Below are 16,694 nucleotides of genomic sequence, written 5' to 3'. Positions count from 1 at the left end.
TCTTGTTTTTGTATCCATTCAGCCAGTCTATGTCTTTTGGTTGGGGCATTTAATCCATTCACGTTTAAGGTAATTATCGATATGTATGTTCCTATGACCATTTTCTTAATTGTTTTGGGTTTGTTTTTGTAGTTCCTTTTCTTCTCTTGTGTTTCCCACTTAGAGAAGTTCCTTTAGCATTTGTTGTAGAGCTGGTTTGGTGGTGCTGAATTCTCTTAGCCTTTGCTTGTCTGTAAAGCTTTTGATTTCTCCATTGAATCTGAATGAGATCCTTGCCAGGTAGAGTAATCTTGGTTGTAGGTTCTTCTCTTTCATAACTTTAAGTATATCATGCCACTCCCTTCTGGCTTGTAAAGTTTCTGCTGAGAAATCAGCTGTTGACCTTAATGGGAGTTCCCTTGTATGTGATTTGTTGTTTTTCCCTTGCTGCTTTCAGTAATTTTTCTTTGTCTTTAATTTTTGCCAATTTGATTACTTTGTGTCTCGGCATGTTTCTCCTTGGGTTTATCCTGTATGGGACTCGCTGTGCTTCCTGGACTTGGGTGGCTATTTCCTTTCCCATGTTAGGGAAGTTTTCGACTATAATCTCTTCAAATATTTTCTCTGGTCCTTTCTCTCCCTCTTCTCCTTCTGGGACCCCTATAATGCGAATGTTGTTGTGTTTAATGTTGTCCAGAGGTCTCTTAGGCTGTGTTTATTTCTTTTCATTCTTTTTTTCTTTATTCTGTTCCGCAGCAGTGAATTCCACCATTCTGTCTTCCAGGTCCCTTATCCGTTCTTGTGCCTCAGTTATTCTGCTATTGATTCCTTCTAGTGAAGTTTTCATTTCATTTATTGTATTGTTCATCTCTGTTTGTTTGTTCTTTAATTCTTCTAGGTCTTTGTTAAACATTTCTTGCATCTTCTCGATCTTTGCCTCCTTTGTTTTTCCGAGGTCTTGGATTATCTTCACTATCATTATTCTGAATTCTTTTTCTGGAAGGTTGCCTATCTCCACTTCATTTAGTTGTTTTTCTGGGGTTTTATCTTGTTCCTTCATCTGGTACATAGCCCTCTGTCTTTTCATCTTGTCTGTCTTTCTGTGAATGTGGTTTTTGTTCCATGGGCTGCAGGATTGTAGTTCTCCTTGCTTCTGCTGTCTGCCCTCTGGTGGATGAGGCTATCTAAGAGGCTTGTGCAGGTTTCCTGATGGGAGAGACTGGTGGTGGGTAGAACTGGGTGTTGCTCTGGTGGGCAGAGCTCAGTAAAACTTTAATCCGCTTGACTGCTGATGGGTGGGGCTGGGTTCCCTCCCTGTTGGTTGTTTGGCCTGAGGCAACCCAACACTGGAGCCTACCTGGGCTTTTTGGTGGCGCTAATGGTGGACTCTGGGAGGGCTCACGCCAAGGAGTACTTCCCATAACTTTTGCTGCCAGTGTCCTTGTCCCCATGGTGAGCCACAGCCACCCCCCGCCTCTGCAGGAGACCCTCTAACGCTAGCAGGTAGGTCTGGTTCAGTCTCCCCTGGCTTCACTGTTCCTTCCCCTGGGTCCCGACGCACACACTACTTTGTGTGTGCCCTCCCAGAGTGGAGTTTCTGTTTCCCCCCGTCCTGTCAAAGTCCTGCAATCAAATCCCACTAGCCTTCAAAGTCTGATTCTCTAGGAATTCCTCCTCCCGTTGCCAGACCCCCAGGTTGGGAAGCCTGACATAGGACTCAGAACCTTCACTCCAGTGGGTGGACTTCTGTGGTATATGTTCTCCAGTCTGTGAGTCACCCACCCATCAGTTATGGGATTTGATTTTGCTGTGATTGTGCTCCTCCTACCGTCTCATTGTGGCTTCTCTTTTGGCTTTGGATGTGGGGTATCTTTTTTGGTGAGTTCCAGTGTCTTCCTGTCGATGATTGTACAGCAGCTAGTTGTGATTCTGGTGTTCTCACAAGAGGGAGTTCAGCTCCTGTTTTCTTAAGGTTTCTCTCTCTGTTTTTAATGTCCTGTTTTTTGTTCCTTTTTGGATTGAGTGTATTTTAGTATTCCATTTATCTCCACATTGGTTTATTAACTATACATCTTTTTTTTTAAGTAGTTGCCTTAGGGTTTATTATATGCATCTTTAACTTTCAACAGTTTATCTACACATAGTGTTATACTACTTCATGTATTACGTAGGACTTTTAATTTTGTATACTTTCATTCTCTTCCATTCTTCATCATTAAAAAGGGGATAATACTAGTTACACCTTGTTGGGTTGTTAGGAGTATGAAATGAGTTAATGCATGTAAAAAATTTAGAACATAGCTCATGCTTTTATTTATATTGGGAATAATAGAAGAAGACTTCATTAGTTATTGAATCTGCAGATTGCAGGTTTCTTTTCTAACTTGCCTCAACTACCCATTTCTATGATCACACCCAAGACTATTGGTTCTCAATTTTGACTGTATATTACAATTAACTGGGCAGCTTAAAAATTTTTGATGGGAGTGTGCCACCCTCAGAAATTCTTATTTTCTTGGTCTGATTTAAGAAAAAGTATTCTGTTAGATTCCAATGTGTAGTTAGAATAGAGAACCATTACCCTAGACTTTATCATCATGATCTATAACTTAAAGTAGTTTAAGTATCTAATTCTGACTTCCATCTCTTTTTCTGCCAGCTCACATACTTTGATACCATATTTTGACACTTCTTGGATTCTATCTAGACCACCAGGCCATTAGTCACACCACTCTTTCACTGTCCATCATGCACCTCATACAGTAACTTCTTTCCTTACCCAATTACATTGATTCATTGAATAAAAATGTTAATGCCTGCTAATGTTCTGTGCTATTTTGTGGGGTCAGGTTATCATCTCTCTTGTTTCTTCCTTCACTGTAATTAGGGCAAAACTTCAGCCATGATAAAACACAATTCTTTGCAAACTCTGTGTTCCCTTGAACCTGAGCAGCCGAGTGTGATTGGAGAAAACAAACAACAGTACTGACTGATCTCACTTTAAATTTATGGCCACGAATATCCCTTGTGCCCTCAGCATTACCTAGTCATTTTGCTCTTCCACTTTCATTACTAAGAAGACTACTTAATCTCTTTTCTTTCCTCACTCTTTTCTCTCTCTTTGTCTCTCTATATATGCCAAGTCCTCCATCTGTGCTGCATTCTCTTGTCTGTTGAAGGATTTTGCCTCTGGTGTTATCCTTTCTCTGCCCTGCATCATCTTTCTTTACTGCTGAATCATATTTGCAAGCATAAGAACATGCTGTAACATCTCAAACTGTCTTTCTCTGTCTGTCTGTCTGTCTCTCTCACACACACACACACCTTTCTTTCTCATGTACAGAAAAATTTGTTGCAAAGACTTGCTCATACTTACTGTCTCTATTTTCTTACTTTGCATTTTCTCTCCAACTTGCTCCAGGCTGGCTCTTCTCCACCTTCACCAACTAAGCCCATTCTAGTCAGTGTTCTCAGTCTTAAAGTTCTCTACCTCTCATCAGCATTTGACACGATTGATCAGTCCCTAGTTTTGGGAAAACCTTACTTGGTTTTCTGGATGCCATATCATCCTGAATCTCGTCTGATTTATGACAGTTCCTTCTCAGTCTTGCTTTCTAGCTTCTCTTCCCTTGCCTCAAAAGTTGGAGTGCCCTAGGCTTAGGCCTTATACCTTTTCTGTGTCAGTGTTTGTCACTTTTTAGGGTATCTTATTTAATTTTGTGGTTATAAGTATCATTAATTCACTATTGACTCCAGCCTTGATATCTTTATCAAACTCCACACTGTATTGGAGTGCCTTCTCTGCTTGAATGTTTTAGTAGGCATCTCAGACTTAACTTGTCCGGTACAGAATGTTGGGTTTATTTACTCAAACTTACTCTTTCCTCAGACTTTACCATCTCAATATATGGCACCACCATTCATCCTCTTGGTTAGGCCACAAACTGGACGTCATTCTTAGTTTCTCTTTTCCCTCATACCTCCAATCCATCAGTAGCAGTTTTACCTTTAAACTATATCTCAAATCTTGCCATTTCTTGTCACTCCCACTCCTTTGCCTTAATATAAGCCATTATTATCTCTCTTCTGGACTGCTGCAGTTACCTTCTAACTGCACTCCCTGCTTCTGCTCTTTTCTCCCTCTACTCTGTGTACAGCAACTACTGTGATTTTTTTTAAAGACACAGCACTGTCATCTGGAGGCTGCTAGTTGCTTCCCAGCATGTTGAGAATAAAATCTAAAGACCGTACCTAGCCTAAAAGGTCCTGTATAATTTCCCCCTTCACTGACCTCATCTTTCAATAGTCCCCTAAGCTCCAGAGCCATGGCTTTCTTGTTGTTCCTCAAAGATCAAGGTATTTACTTGCCCTTAGGCTTTTATTTTTTATTTTCTTCCTGCTTGGAATGTTTTCTATTGTCATATGATTTACTCTTTCCTATCACTTCAACCCCTGCTCAGATTTTACCTCCTTACTTCTTCAAAGAGATCTTTCTTGACTGCACTATAAAAATAAGCACTTCCGTTATCACTTTCTTTCCCTATATCTTGCTTTATTTTTATTCATAGCATGTATGCTTTCTGAAATTATTTATTTATAAGTCTATAGTTATCTACTGATTATTTCCCAACTATAATGTAAGCTTCATAAAGACATGACATTTGGTATTTTCATTGCTTTAATTCCTCGCATTTAGAACAAGGTCTGAGACTCAGTCATAGGTTATTAATGTACCAGTAATGATTGTTTGGCAAACGTAAGAGCTCCTTCCCGTTAGCCACAAAACTGTAAAATACTTATGAATAATTCTAACAAACAATGTAGAAGATCTGGGTGAAGAAAATCATGAGACTTTAGTTAAAGGCTTAAAAAAAAAAAATGACCTAAATAAAATGGAGAGCCATACCATATGCACTTGACTGGAGAACTTAATATTGTAAAGTTGGCTGTTCTCCTTAAATAATCTGGGTTTTAGAATTGTTCCTAACAAAGATCACAACTTTTTTCCTCCTGAAACTTGATAAGCTGGGATGAGTAAGCTTGGAAAGTTGTTTTTTTTTTTTCCACTCTTCCAGTGAGTATTATTAGTTAAGCCATGATTCAGGATCCCAGGGTGGGGATCACCACGTACCCAGGTCCCCCTTCACCACCCTGAGCAGAAGGATGGAGGACAGAAGAGGAGAGGTGGAGCCAGTTCAGATCTTCCCTGGAAACATGCCTTCTGCCCAGTGGTCATCCCAGGTTGACACCCAGGCTATGGGGCAGAGAGACTTGTACACACACCAGTATCATTCACACATGGAGACATCACCTCTTTTAGCAGACATTGCCTTCTCACAGTGGTGGAAGCCTAGGTAGTTCTGCCAGCAGTTCCTGGTCTGGCTCTGGTTGGGCAAGTGGCTGTCAAAAGGAGCAGGCTGATAGTTCTTGATTTTGGAGTTGATGTCCTCTGCCGTAGTGCTGACTCCTAAAGACACCCCTGAAGCCGCTGGAAGCTCAATGTGACCCTCATCAAAGATGCCAGTCAAGCCTGGAAAGTTTTTAAAAGGGTGAAGAGGGAGTTTATCTACCACATCAAAAAACATATAGAACTGTTATAATTAGCTGTGGGTGGTACTAGCTTGGAAATTGGCTAATGAAACAAAATAGAGGTTAGATTTTTTTTTTAGGATTATATAGGATTTTAGTATATATGATTTTAGTATTTAGTATGTAGATAAAGGTGAGAAAAGAATTCATCAGTAAGTTAACTGTTCCATTATAAGTAGATGACATGATTATACATGCTATAGAGCATTTGTAAAGCAGTGATACCCATTAGGTATATTTGAGGTGTGTAGGGCTCTTGCAGTTAAGGATCTAGTTAACGTATGCCTTTAGGACATCTTCTGTTTCATAAAATATTTCCCTCGATTCTTCTCGGATTCATTTTTTGATCTGATAGCGTGTTTACCTCTCTTCCTTTTAATTTGTTATTACTTCCACTGTGTATTTAGTAGTCAAATAAACTTAACAGAATTTTAAAAATAAACTGTCATTAAACGGACTCTGAATGAGAGACTGAAATGCATTAAGTATGTATGTTTTGCTGCTTTGTGATATCTATTGCAGTTCTTTTTTTTTTTAATTTTCTTTATTTATTTATGGCTGTGTTGGGTCTTTGTTTCTGTGAGAGGGCTTTCTCTAGTTGCGGCAAGTGAGGGCCACTCTTCATCGCGGTGCGCGGGCCTCTCACTATCGTGGCCTCTCGTTGCGGAGCACAGGCTCCAGATGCGCAGGCTCAGCAATTGTGGCTCACGGGCTTGGTCGCTCCGCGGCATGTGGGATCTTCCCAGACCAGGGTTTGAACCCGTGTCCCCTGCATTGGCAGGCAGATTCTCAACCACTCTGCCACCAGGGAAGCCCCTCTTTCATTTTTGATGTTATTTGTTTGGGCCCTCTTTTTTTCTCATGATATGTCTAGCTAAATGTTTATCAATTTTGGTTATCTTTTCAAAGCATCAGCTTAGTTTCACTGATCTTTTCTATTGCTTTTTTTTTTTTTAAGTCTCTCTTTTATTTCTGCTCTGATCTTTATGATTTCTTTCCTTATACTAATTTTGGGTTTGGTTGCTCTTCTTTTCCTGGTTCCTTTAGCTATAAGTTTAGGTTATTTTAGATTTTTCTTGTTTTCTGAGGTAGACTTGTATCGCTGTAAACTTCCCTCTTAGAACTGCTTTTGCTATGTACCATAGATTTCGGATTGTTGTATTTTCATTTTCATTTGTCTCCAGGTATTCTTTGATTCCCTCTTTGATTTCTTCAGTGACCCATTGGTGTTTTAGTACTATATTGTTTAGCCTCTACATGTTTGTGTTTTTTGCAGTTTTTTTCCTTGTAGTTGATTATTAGTCTCATAGCATTGTGTTCAGAAAAGATGCTTGATATGATTCAGCCACTCTGTCTCTTTTTTTTTTGGCGGGGGGGGGCACCAAAATTTTTATTAGAACAAGAACCTTCTTATTCTCTTTTAACATTAAAATCATTATAAACCAAATTAATCTCTTTTTGACCCAGAGTTGTGATGGGAATCATCAAGTTACAATATGCTTTTATGTTTCTCTGGTCCCTCTCAACCTCTGGCTGTCACTTCTCCTTTCTTGGCTATCCCTTAACAATGTATTCCAATCTCTGTTAATAGGGTCTAAAACTATCAACCTCATTGTTCTGAAGTTTAAAAGAATGCTAAGCACTAAGTTAGGCTCTCAGGAACAGACTCCGACATTTCCTCCACACCTTTTGACATAGCTCCTTCTCGTATGTCATGGGCTGAGGAACCAATGAACCTGTAAACCAAGAACATGGGTATAAAGTCCATAGGCCACATGAGGGCCTGGATGGTAAAGTGCATGGGCTTTGTGACCACCACTGCCACCTTCTAGTCTAAGGAAGGACTGACTGAGTGAGCATTTCCAAAACTCCTGAGCTCAAGGTTCCCTGTGGGTAACTCCCATGTACCTCCATCATGACTAGGGCTGGAGAAGGGACTTCTCAATTCCCCCCGCCACACTTGGAACAGTATGAGGGATGCAGCAGAGGCTAAAGACTGAGTGATGAGCCTCAGGGAGTTGATGGGGGACAATATCAAACCAGTCTCATAGTTGGTGCCATTTGCTCTTGGGGAGGAGACGTGGGACCCAGGCAATGACAGCAGCTGGAAGGCAAAGGGCAGGCCTGGTTCTCAATAGCAGTAGTGATAAGGCTTGAAGGGGCCGTCACAGGACATGGCCAGGTACTGGGCCTGCTTCTCAGTCAGCTTGGTTAGCTTCATATTCAGCTTGCCCAGGTGGGCTTTAGCCACTGCTTCATCCACCTTCTTGAGCAGGAAGTGGACCCCGACAGGGTACTTGTCTGGGGGTGTCCACAGCTCAATCTGTGCTAGCACCTGGTTGGTGAAGGAGTTGCTCATCACAAAACTTGGGTGGCCCATGGCACAGCCCAGGTTGAGCAGCTGGCCCTTGGCCAGCAGGATGATGTGGCACCCGTTCTTCAACAAGTAGCAGTCCACCTGGGGATTGATGTTCACCTTCTCCACAACATTCTCGTTCAGCCACTTGACATTAGTCTCCACATCAGAGTGTCTGATGCAGTCTGTGTCTTTTGATTGGAGCATTTAGGCCATTTACATTTAAAGCAGTTATTGATAGGTGTGTACTTATTGCCGTGTTGTTCATTGTTTTCGTAGTTTTTTTGTTCCTTTTGCTTTCTTCTCTTGTGATTTGATGATTATGTTTAGTAGTATGTTTGGATTTCTCTCTCTTTTTGTGTATATATCCATTATAGACTTTTGGTTTTTGATTACCATGACATTTATATGTAGCAATCTGTGTTTATGTGTGTGTGTGTGTGTATGTATGTATGTGTATATAAATGATTATTCTAAGTTGCTGATCTCTTAATTTCAAATGCATTTTAACTGTCTTGCATTTTTGTTTCAACTCCCTCCTGACATTTCCTGTTTTTGACATCATATTTAACATCTTATTGTTTTCTGTATCACTTAACTACTTGTTGCGGATGTAGATGATTTTACTACATTTGTCTTTTAACCTTCTTACTAGCTTTATAAGTGGTTGATTTACTACCTTTATTTTATGTTTGTCTTTATCAGTGAGATTTTTCCTTTTGTAATATTTATTTTTCTAGTTGTGGCCTTTTATTTCCCACTTTAGAGAAGTCCATTTAACATTTCTTCTAAAGATGCTGGGTCCTGAGCCCTCTGGTGGATGTAGCTGGGTCCTGAGGTGGGTGGGGTGGGTGTCTTAAGACAGCTGGCCTGCAGGTTGGTAGGGCTATGTACCTGCCTGGGTAGCTGTGTGGCCTGAGGTGTCCCAGTACTGGTGCTCACAGGCTGGTGAGCTGGGCCAGGTCCCAGTGCTAATAAGTTAGGGGGAGGGGAATTCCCTCGTGGTCCAGTGGTTAGAATGCCGTGCTTCCAGTGCAGGGCGCGTGGGTTCAATCCCTGGTCAGGGAACTAAGATCCCACAAACCATACAGCGTGGCCAAAAAAAAAAAAAGAGAAACAAAAAATGAGTTTACTTAAAGTAAAAAAAAAAAACAACTATTAATAAAAACAAAAATAAGTTGGAGGATTCCAAAATGACAGTTGCCAGCCCCAGTGTCCTCATGGTAGAATGAGCTCCCACAAATTTTTGCCACCAGCGTCCATGTCCTCAGGGAAAGCTCCAGTTCCCTCCTGCCTCTCCAGAGGCTCTCTAAGATCAGCAGGTGGGTCCAACCCAGGCTCCTTTCAAATTACTGCTTAGTCCCTGGTTCTTGGAATGTGTGAGATTTTGAGCACGCCCTTTAAGAGTGAAGTCTTTATTTCCTACAGTCCTCTGGATAAGCCCCATTGGCCCTCATAGCCAAACATCATGGGGGCTCATCTTCCTGGTTGCAGAATCCCTGGGCTGGGGAGCCCGATTTGGGGCTCCTTGGGGAGGACCTCTGCAGTTGTAATTATCCTCTTGCTTGTGGGTTGCCCACCTGGTGATGTGGTTCTTTACCATATCGTGTCTCCACCCCTCTTGTTTGTTTCATTATTTCTTTATATTTTCAGTTGTAGAACATCTTTTCCACTAGTTTTCAGGTCTTATCAATAGTTGCTCTGTAAATAGTTGCAATTTTGGTGTGCCCTTGGGAAGAGGTAAGCTCACGGTCTTCCTATTCTGTCATCTTGTTCACTTTTCTACCCAGTAGTTTTAGCATGCATTGGTAATTCTTGCTTGAATGTGAATACTGTGATGCTTGTAAAATGGTTTTTAATCATTCTTTCTTTGTTTATTAGTGTGTATTCTGTTTTGAAGAGCCTTCCTTTCCTTCCTTCACTTTCATTCATTTACTTTATAATATCAGTATGGACTCAAGGCTTAAAAGAAAGTCAGTGTTTTATAATCCATTATTGTAACTCATTTTAATGCTGAAATTGTTCCCAGATTGGCCAATGGGAGGCTCATCAAGCTAGTTTCTGTGTCCTTTTGATAGGAGCCCCCATTAGTCTTTGAGCAGTGCTTTTTTTTTCTCTGCCTTGCATAAGATGTTCTAGGTGCATCCTGTGCTTTTTTTGCCCAGCCTTGGAATTGGCCATTTCTCCAAGGAGCTCTAGTATCTCATGGCTGGGAAATGTCTTTAAGAAACAGTGATATAGGTGCTGGATTTGTTTGTTGCTGGTGGGGTGACACAGCTGGTGGGTTTTCTTTTTAGCAGATAGAAGGAGGAGATACACCCACTCACACATACATATTTTACAGTTCTATTGAGCTATAATTCATACACCACACAATTCACCCATTTAAAATATACAATTTATTGGTTTTTAGTGTAGTCACAGATTGCTCAACTATCATCACAATCAATTTTAGAACATTTTTATTCCCTCAAAAAGAGACCCCATACCCATTAGCAGTCATTCTCCATTTCCCCCAACACCCAGGCCTAGCAGCCAACAAGTTTCTCTTTCTATAGATTTGCCTATTCTGCACATTTCATATAAATGGAACCATACTATATGTGGTCTTTTGTGACTGACTTCTTCCACTTAGCAAATGTTTTCACGGTTCATCCATGTTGTGGCATGTATCAGCATTTACTTTCTTTTTATTGCTGAATGATAGTCCATTGTATAGATGTACTACATTTTATTTATCCCTTTATCAGTTGATGGACATTTGGGCTATTACCATTTCTTTTCTGTTATCAATAATGTTGACACATGTGTATTTAAACATTTTTATTTTTGAATTATTTTAGGTTTACAGAAAGGTTGAAAAAATAGTACAGAGATTTCCTGTATTTTTCTATGGCTAACATTTTATATTACCATAGTACATTTGTCAAAACTAAGACATCAACATTGTTACATTGTTGTCAACTAAAATCCAAATTTTAATTTCACTGATTTTTACATTAATAAAAATTTTTCTATTCTGTGATCCAGTTCAAGGTACCACATTGCCTTCAGTGCATATATATTTTAAAACCATGAGTTCATACTGATACCTCTAATTCCATTCTAAAACAGAGATTCTTACTTGTCTTCTCCCGTCCCTTATTTGTATCTCCCTTTTCTCATAGCAAGAGCTCTGGCCTCCTACAATTATGCAATCATGGAGTACATATATTGATAGAATAATTTCAGGATTGCTACAAATATACCAGTTTAAAAAAAAAAAAGCCTTCTAAGTAAAGGTTAAGATTTATTTTCAGTTCTTCACGTAGGTCTTTTTCCATTCCCTTCTATGTGATTACATTATCAATTTTATATACAGTTAGGTTCATTGGCTCACTTATCTTTCATGGTGAAGTTAGGTATTTAACCAGGTCAGTATTTGTTGCACACGGGCTTTTCTCTAGTTGTGGTGCGCGGGCTTCTCATTGCGGTGGCTTCTCTTGTTGCAGAGCACAGGCTCTAGGCGCGTGGGCTTCAGTAGTTGTGGCTCGTGGGCTCTAGAGTGCAGGCTCAGTAGTTTTGGCTCACAGGCTTAGTTGCTCCGCAGCATGTGGGATCTTCCCTGACCAGGGCTCGAACCCATATCCCCTGCATTGGCAGGCGGATTCTTAACCACTGCGCCACCAGGGAAGTCCCTAACCAGGTCAGTATTTTTTAAATGAAATTTAGAAATTGTTGTTTTCTCGATATTTAATCTTTAGAGTGAATATAGCCTGCTTATGTGTTTTGTTTGAATTTACTAGTGTTTAAGGATTTTGAATTAGTTGCTGATATTTTAAAACTTGGAGATTTACATTAAAAATCCGGATTATTCCAATGCTCGACTCTGTACAGTCAGTGTAAAGTTGGAAAGGAACTAACTGGGCTCTCTAAGGCCTTGGCAGTCACACTTGGCATGAGAGGTAGATGACACATGTTTAGGTCACAAGAGTTCTACCCTGGAATGTTGGGGGAAAAAATCTGGATTATTTTGGCTTCCCTTGAAAAGACAAAAAGGAAATTCTGGTTTTGCCCAGTCTGTTTGGCAACAATTGGATGGATCTGAACAGTAGTGGCTGCCTGTGGTCTCTAGTTCCCACAACTCTTATATCCTGTATGACCCCTTTAAAGCATTTGTGTTTTCAGCCTTTCTTTACAGCCCTCCTTCTTTACAAAACTTTCAGTTGAGGTGCAACAGTAGAGAATTACACTGCTTTGTGTTCTTAAAAAGAAACTGATTTCATCTGAAATGACTTGCTTTTTCAATTTTGTAGCTCCATGATCCAGCCAGCATAACTGATGTTGATAATGCTTTCTAAATGGAATCACTAAGGCGCTATTTTAAATTGCTTAAATGTAGCAAATAACTTTGATAATACTCTAGTTTCTTTGTGGTTTAAACAGTGTTCATTTTTCATTCTGTATGGCTTGGAACACCAAGGAACACATAGTTTTGAACCTTTAAAAAACTCTTTTTGTTACAATGAGAGGAATTTGGTAAACTACATTTAGCCTTGTAAATTGAAGTTAATAATATTTTGTTGATATTAACAGTATTTATTTATTAAAATGTATGCCATTCTAAACAGTAAGGTGAAATGAAATTGATTCTGAAAGTTATCTTGGCTATAGTTGGAAAATGAAGTCTAATGATATTTAACTATATATCTAAGTTTTTAATAAATATTTTAATATTTTTAAAAAGGTTTTGTTAATACAGACTCATTTTTACCAGAGATAAAGAATGTCGTTTCGTAATGATAAAAAGGTCAGTTCATCGAAAGGACGTAGTAATTCTAAATGGTTATGCCCTTAGTAACAGAGCTTCAAAGTACATGAAGCAAAAACTGATAGAACTGAAAAGAGACATCAACAGATCTATAATTATAGTCAGAACTATAGTTTCAATACCACTCTGTTAATAATTGATTGAACAAGTGGACAAAATCTGCAAGGATATATAGATCTGAACAACACGAATAACCTTCTTGACCTCTCTCCAACAACAAAACACACATTCCGCTAAAATGCACATTGTATAATTATCAAACAGACTATATTCTTAGCCATAAAACTAATCTCAATAAACATAAAAGACTTCAAGTCATACACAGTATATCCTCTGAGCACAGTGTAATTAAGTTAGAAGTCAGTAACCGAAAGAGTCTTGGAAAATTTCCAAATACAAAATTTGGAAACTGAAAAACATACTTTAAATAGCCCATTGGTCAAAGAAAATAAGAAAGAGAAATTTAAAAATATTTTGAACTGAATAAGAAGAAAACATACCTGAATCTGTGGGATGCCACTAAAACATTATTTGGGGGGGGGGGTGCATTTTAGCTCTAAATACCTACATTAGGAAAGAAGAAAGATCTCAAATCAATGGCCTCCACTTCCACCGTAGAAAACTAGAAGAAGAAGAGCAAATTAAAGTCTACATAGGGACTTCCCTGGTGGTCCAGTGTTTAAGACTCCGGGCTCCCAATGCAGGGGGCCTGGGTTGCATCCCTGGTCAGGGAATTAGATCCCGCATGCTGCAACTAAGGGCCCGCCTGCCACAACGAAGATCCCACATGTGGCAACAAAGATCCCATGTGCACACAACTAAGACCCAGCACAGGCAAATAAATAAATAAATATTTAAAAAAAATAAAGTCTACATAAACAGAGGAAAGGAAGTAATAAAGTTCAAAGTAGAAATCAATGAAATAGAAAAGCAATAGAAAAAAACCCGTGAAACTGAAAGCTGGTTCTTAGAGAAGATCAATAAAATTGACAGTTTTCTAGCCAGACTGATCAGGATAAAAAGAGAGAAGACATAGACTTACTGATATCAAGAATGAGAAATGTGACATCACTACATAATCTACAGATACTAAAAGGGTAATAAGGGAATATTATGAAGAATTTTATACAGTAAATTACACAACTTAGATGAAATGGACAAATTCCTTGCCATAGACTCAATGTGTATGCCCTGCCCCAATTCTTACGTTAAAACGTTATCCCCATTGTGATGGTATTTGGAGGTAGGGCTTTGGGAGGTGCTTTGGTCATGTGGATGAAACCCTCATGAATGGTATTAGTGTCTTTCTGAAGGAGACTCCAGGAAGACCCCTTGTTCCTTTCCACCCTGTGAAGTTACAGTGAAAAGACAGCCTTCTATGAACTAGGAAGCCAGCCATCACTAGACACTGAATGTGCCAGTGCCTTGATCTTGGACTTCCCAGCCTCAAGAAATAAATTTTTTGTTGTTTATAAGCCACCCAACCTATGGTATAGCAGCCTGAATGGACTAAGACCTTCACAAACTATGAAAGTTTACTCAAGAAGAAATACGTAATCTGAATTGCCCCATGTGTTAAAGGAAATGAATTTATAGTTTAAAACCTACCCTCAAAGAAAACTCTAGACCCAGATAATTTCACAGGTGAATTCTATCAAACATTTAAGGAAGAAATAATAACAACAATTCTATACAAACTCTTCCTGAAAATTGAAGAGGGGGAAAGTCTTCCCGACTCATTCTGTGAGACTGACATTACCTTGATGTGAAAACCAGATAAAGGCATTACAAGAGGAAAAAACCAAAAAAAAACAAAAACTATAGACAAGTATCCCTCATTAACATATATAAAATTACAAACAAAATTTTAGTGAACAGAATCCAAGAATGTATGAAAAGGATAATGTATGCATGGAAAATAAGCACATGAAAAGGTGGTCAACATTACTAGTTATTAGAAAGATACAAATTAAAACTATAGCTAAGTATCACTGTAGACATAGTAGAGTCTAGTTTAAATTAAAACGACTGACCTTATAGAGTGTTGGAGAGGATGCGGAACAGCGGCACTCTGATATACTGACGATAGGAATGTAAAACGGTATACTCACTCTAGAAAACTATTTGGCACTTTTTTAGAATTGCATATGCCTACCAGGTGATCTAGCCATTCCATCTTAGAATTTACCTAAGGTAAATGAAAGCATACGTGCACACGGCTTGTACATGGGTATTCATGATAGCTTTATAATAGCCCCAAACTGAAAATAACCTATATGTTTATTAACATGGATGAATGGATAAACATTTTGTAGTATATTCAACAGTGGAATATTACTCAGCAATAAAAATGAATGAACTATTGATATAAACAGTAACATGGATGAATCTCAGAATAATTACAATGAGTGAAAGGAGCCGGACAAAAAAGAATATACTGTATGATGTCATTTATATCAATTCTAGAAACTAATCTATAGTGACAGAAAGCAGGTCACTCCTTGCCTGGGGAGGGAGGGATGATGAAGGGGTACAAGAATATTTTGGATGTTGATGGATGTGTTCACTATCTTGATTGTGATATGGTTTCACAGGTGTATGCATTTGTGAAAACTTACCAAACTGTACACTTTAAAATATGTGCATTTTACTGTATGTAAATTATACCTCAGTAAAGTTTTTTAAAAAGCACATAAAATCCATAGAAATATTTAAAATTCCAGGGACTTCCCTGGTGGTCCAGTGGGTAAGACGCTGTGTTCCCAATGCAGGGGGCCTGGGTTCAATCTCTGGTCGGGGAACTAGATCCTGCGTGCATGCCGCAACTAAGCGCCCGCATGCTGCAACTAAAGATCCCGCATGCCACAACTAAGACCTGGTGCAGCCTAAATAAGTAAATAAATAAATAAATATTTAAAGAAAATAAAATTTCAAAAGCTTAATTTTATTTTTAGAGGTATTGAGTTTAAAGATAATAGAAATCTTGACTCAGTGTTCATATTCTCTAGGTTTCTACCATGTATTACCTAAGTCTCTTAATAGGTATTTTGTATAACTTTGTCTTCTTTGGTTATGGTTTTTTATGCTCTGTCTGGTATCTATATATGAAATAGTTAATGACCCCTAAACTTACTTAGTTTACACGGTGTTTACATAAAGTTTTTTAACTTTAGAGACAGACTCCTGATTGGATTAAGAGACTGGTTTAATTATGTTTATTACTAGTACCTTTATCTTTTCTGTTAGACTTTGAATAATTCATGATGAACTCATTTCGTTTGTTTAAATGTGAAGTTCGCTCTAGGAATTCTGTAACTCAAAAGAGAATGACTTTTAAAAAATAGTGTGAATGTTGTTCGTTATGTGCATTTTGCTGAAAGGAAAGCACCGTAGCCCACTTCTCATAGTTTGATTATCCTTAACAGGGCCTTAGGCACATAATAGGATCATAGTTGAATTACAAATGAATCGATGCCATAAACTTGTACTTCATACGAGGTAAAAGCTGACAAGATGATATCAAAACAAGCTTCTTGGGTTTCCCTGGTGGCACAATGGTTAAGAATCCGCCTGCCAATGCAGGAGACACGGGTTCGAGCCTTGGTCTGGAAAGATCCCACGTGCCGCAGAGCAACTAAGCCTGTGTGCCACAACTACTGAGCCTGCGCTGTAGAGCCTGTGAGCCACAAGTGCTGAGCCCACGTGCCACAACTACTGAAGCCCACCGCAATGAGAAGCCTGTGCACTGCAACGAAGAGTAGCCCCGGCTCGCCACAACTAGAGAAAGCCCGTGCGCAGCAATGAAGACCCAACGTGGCCAGAAATAAATAAATAAATAAATAAATTTATTTATTTATTTAAAAAAACAAAAATACAGTCTTCTTCTACAGAATAGCAATTTGATTATAAATCCAACTGGGAAGTGTGCCTGTTAATCACTTGTTAACTCAGGAGTATTTT

General features: G+C 39.0%; 1 protein-coding gene and 1 pseudogene across 4 annotated transcripts in view; one reads left to right on the top strand and one right to left on the bottom strand.

Annotated features, from left to right (window-relative positions):
* Window positions 1-16,694, top strand: part of DENND4C (DENN domain containing 4C) — a 131,296-nt gene that overhangs the window by 19,483 nt on the left and 95,119 nt on the right. The gene's annotated exons all lie outside the window — the stretch shown is intronic.
* On the bottom strand, window positions 5,093-5,564 carry LOC118896360 (annotated as a pseudogene).

This window comes from Balaenoptera musculus, chromosome 6 (genome assembly GCF_009873245.2).
Source record: "Balaenoptera musculus isolate JJ_BM4_2016_0621 chromosome 6, mBalMus1.pri.v3, whole genome shotgun sequence".
In the NCBI taxonomy this organism is placed as follows: Eukaryota; Metazoa; Chordata; class Mammalia; order Artiodactyla; family Balaenopteridae; genus Balaenoptera; species Balaenoptera musculus.
This window is presented reverse-complemented; position numbering and strand designations above follow the sequence as displayed.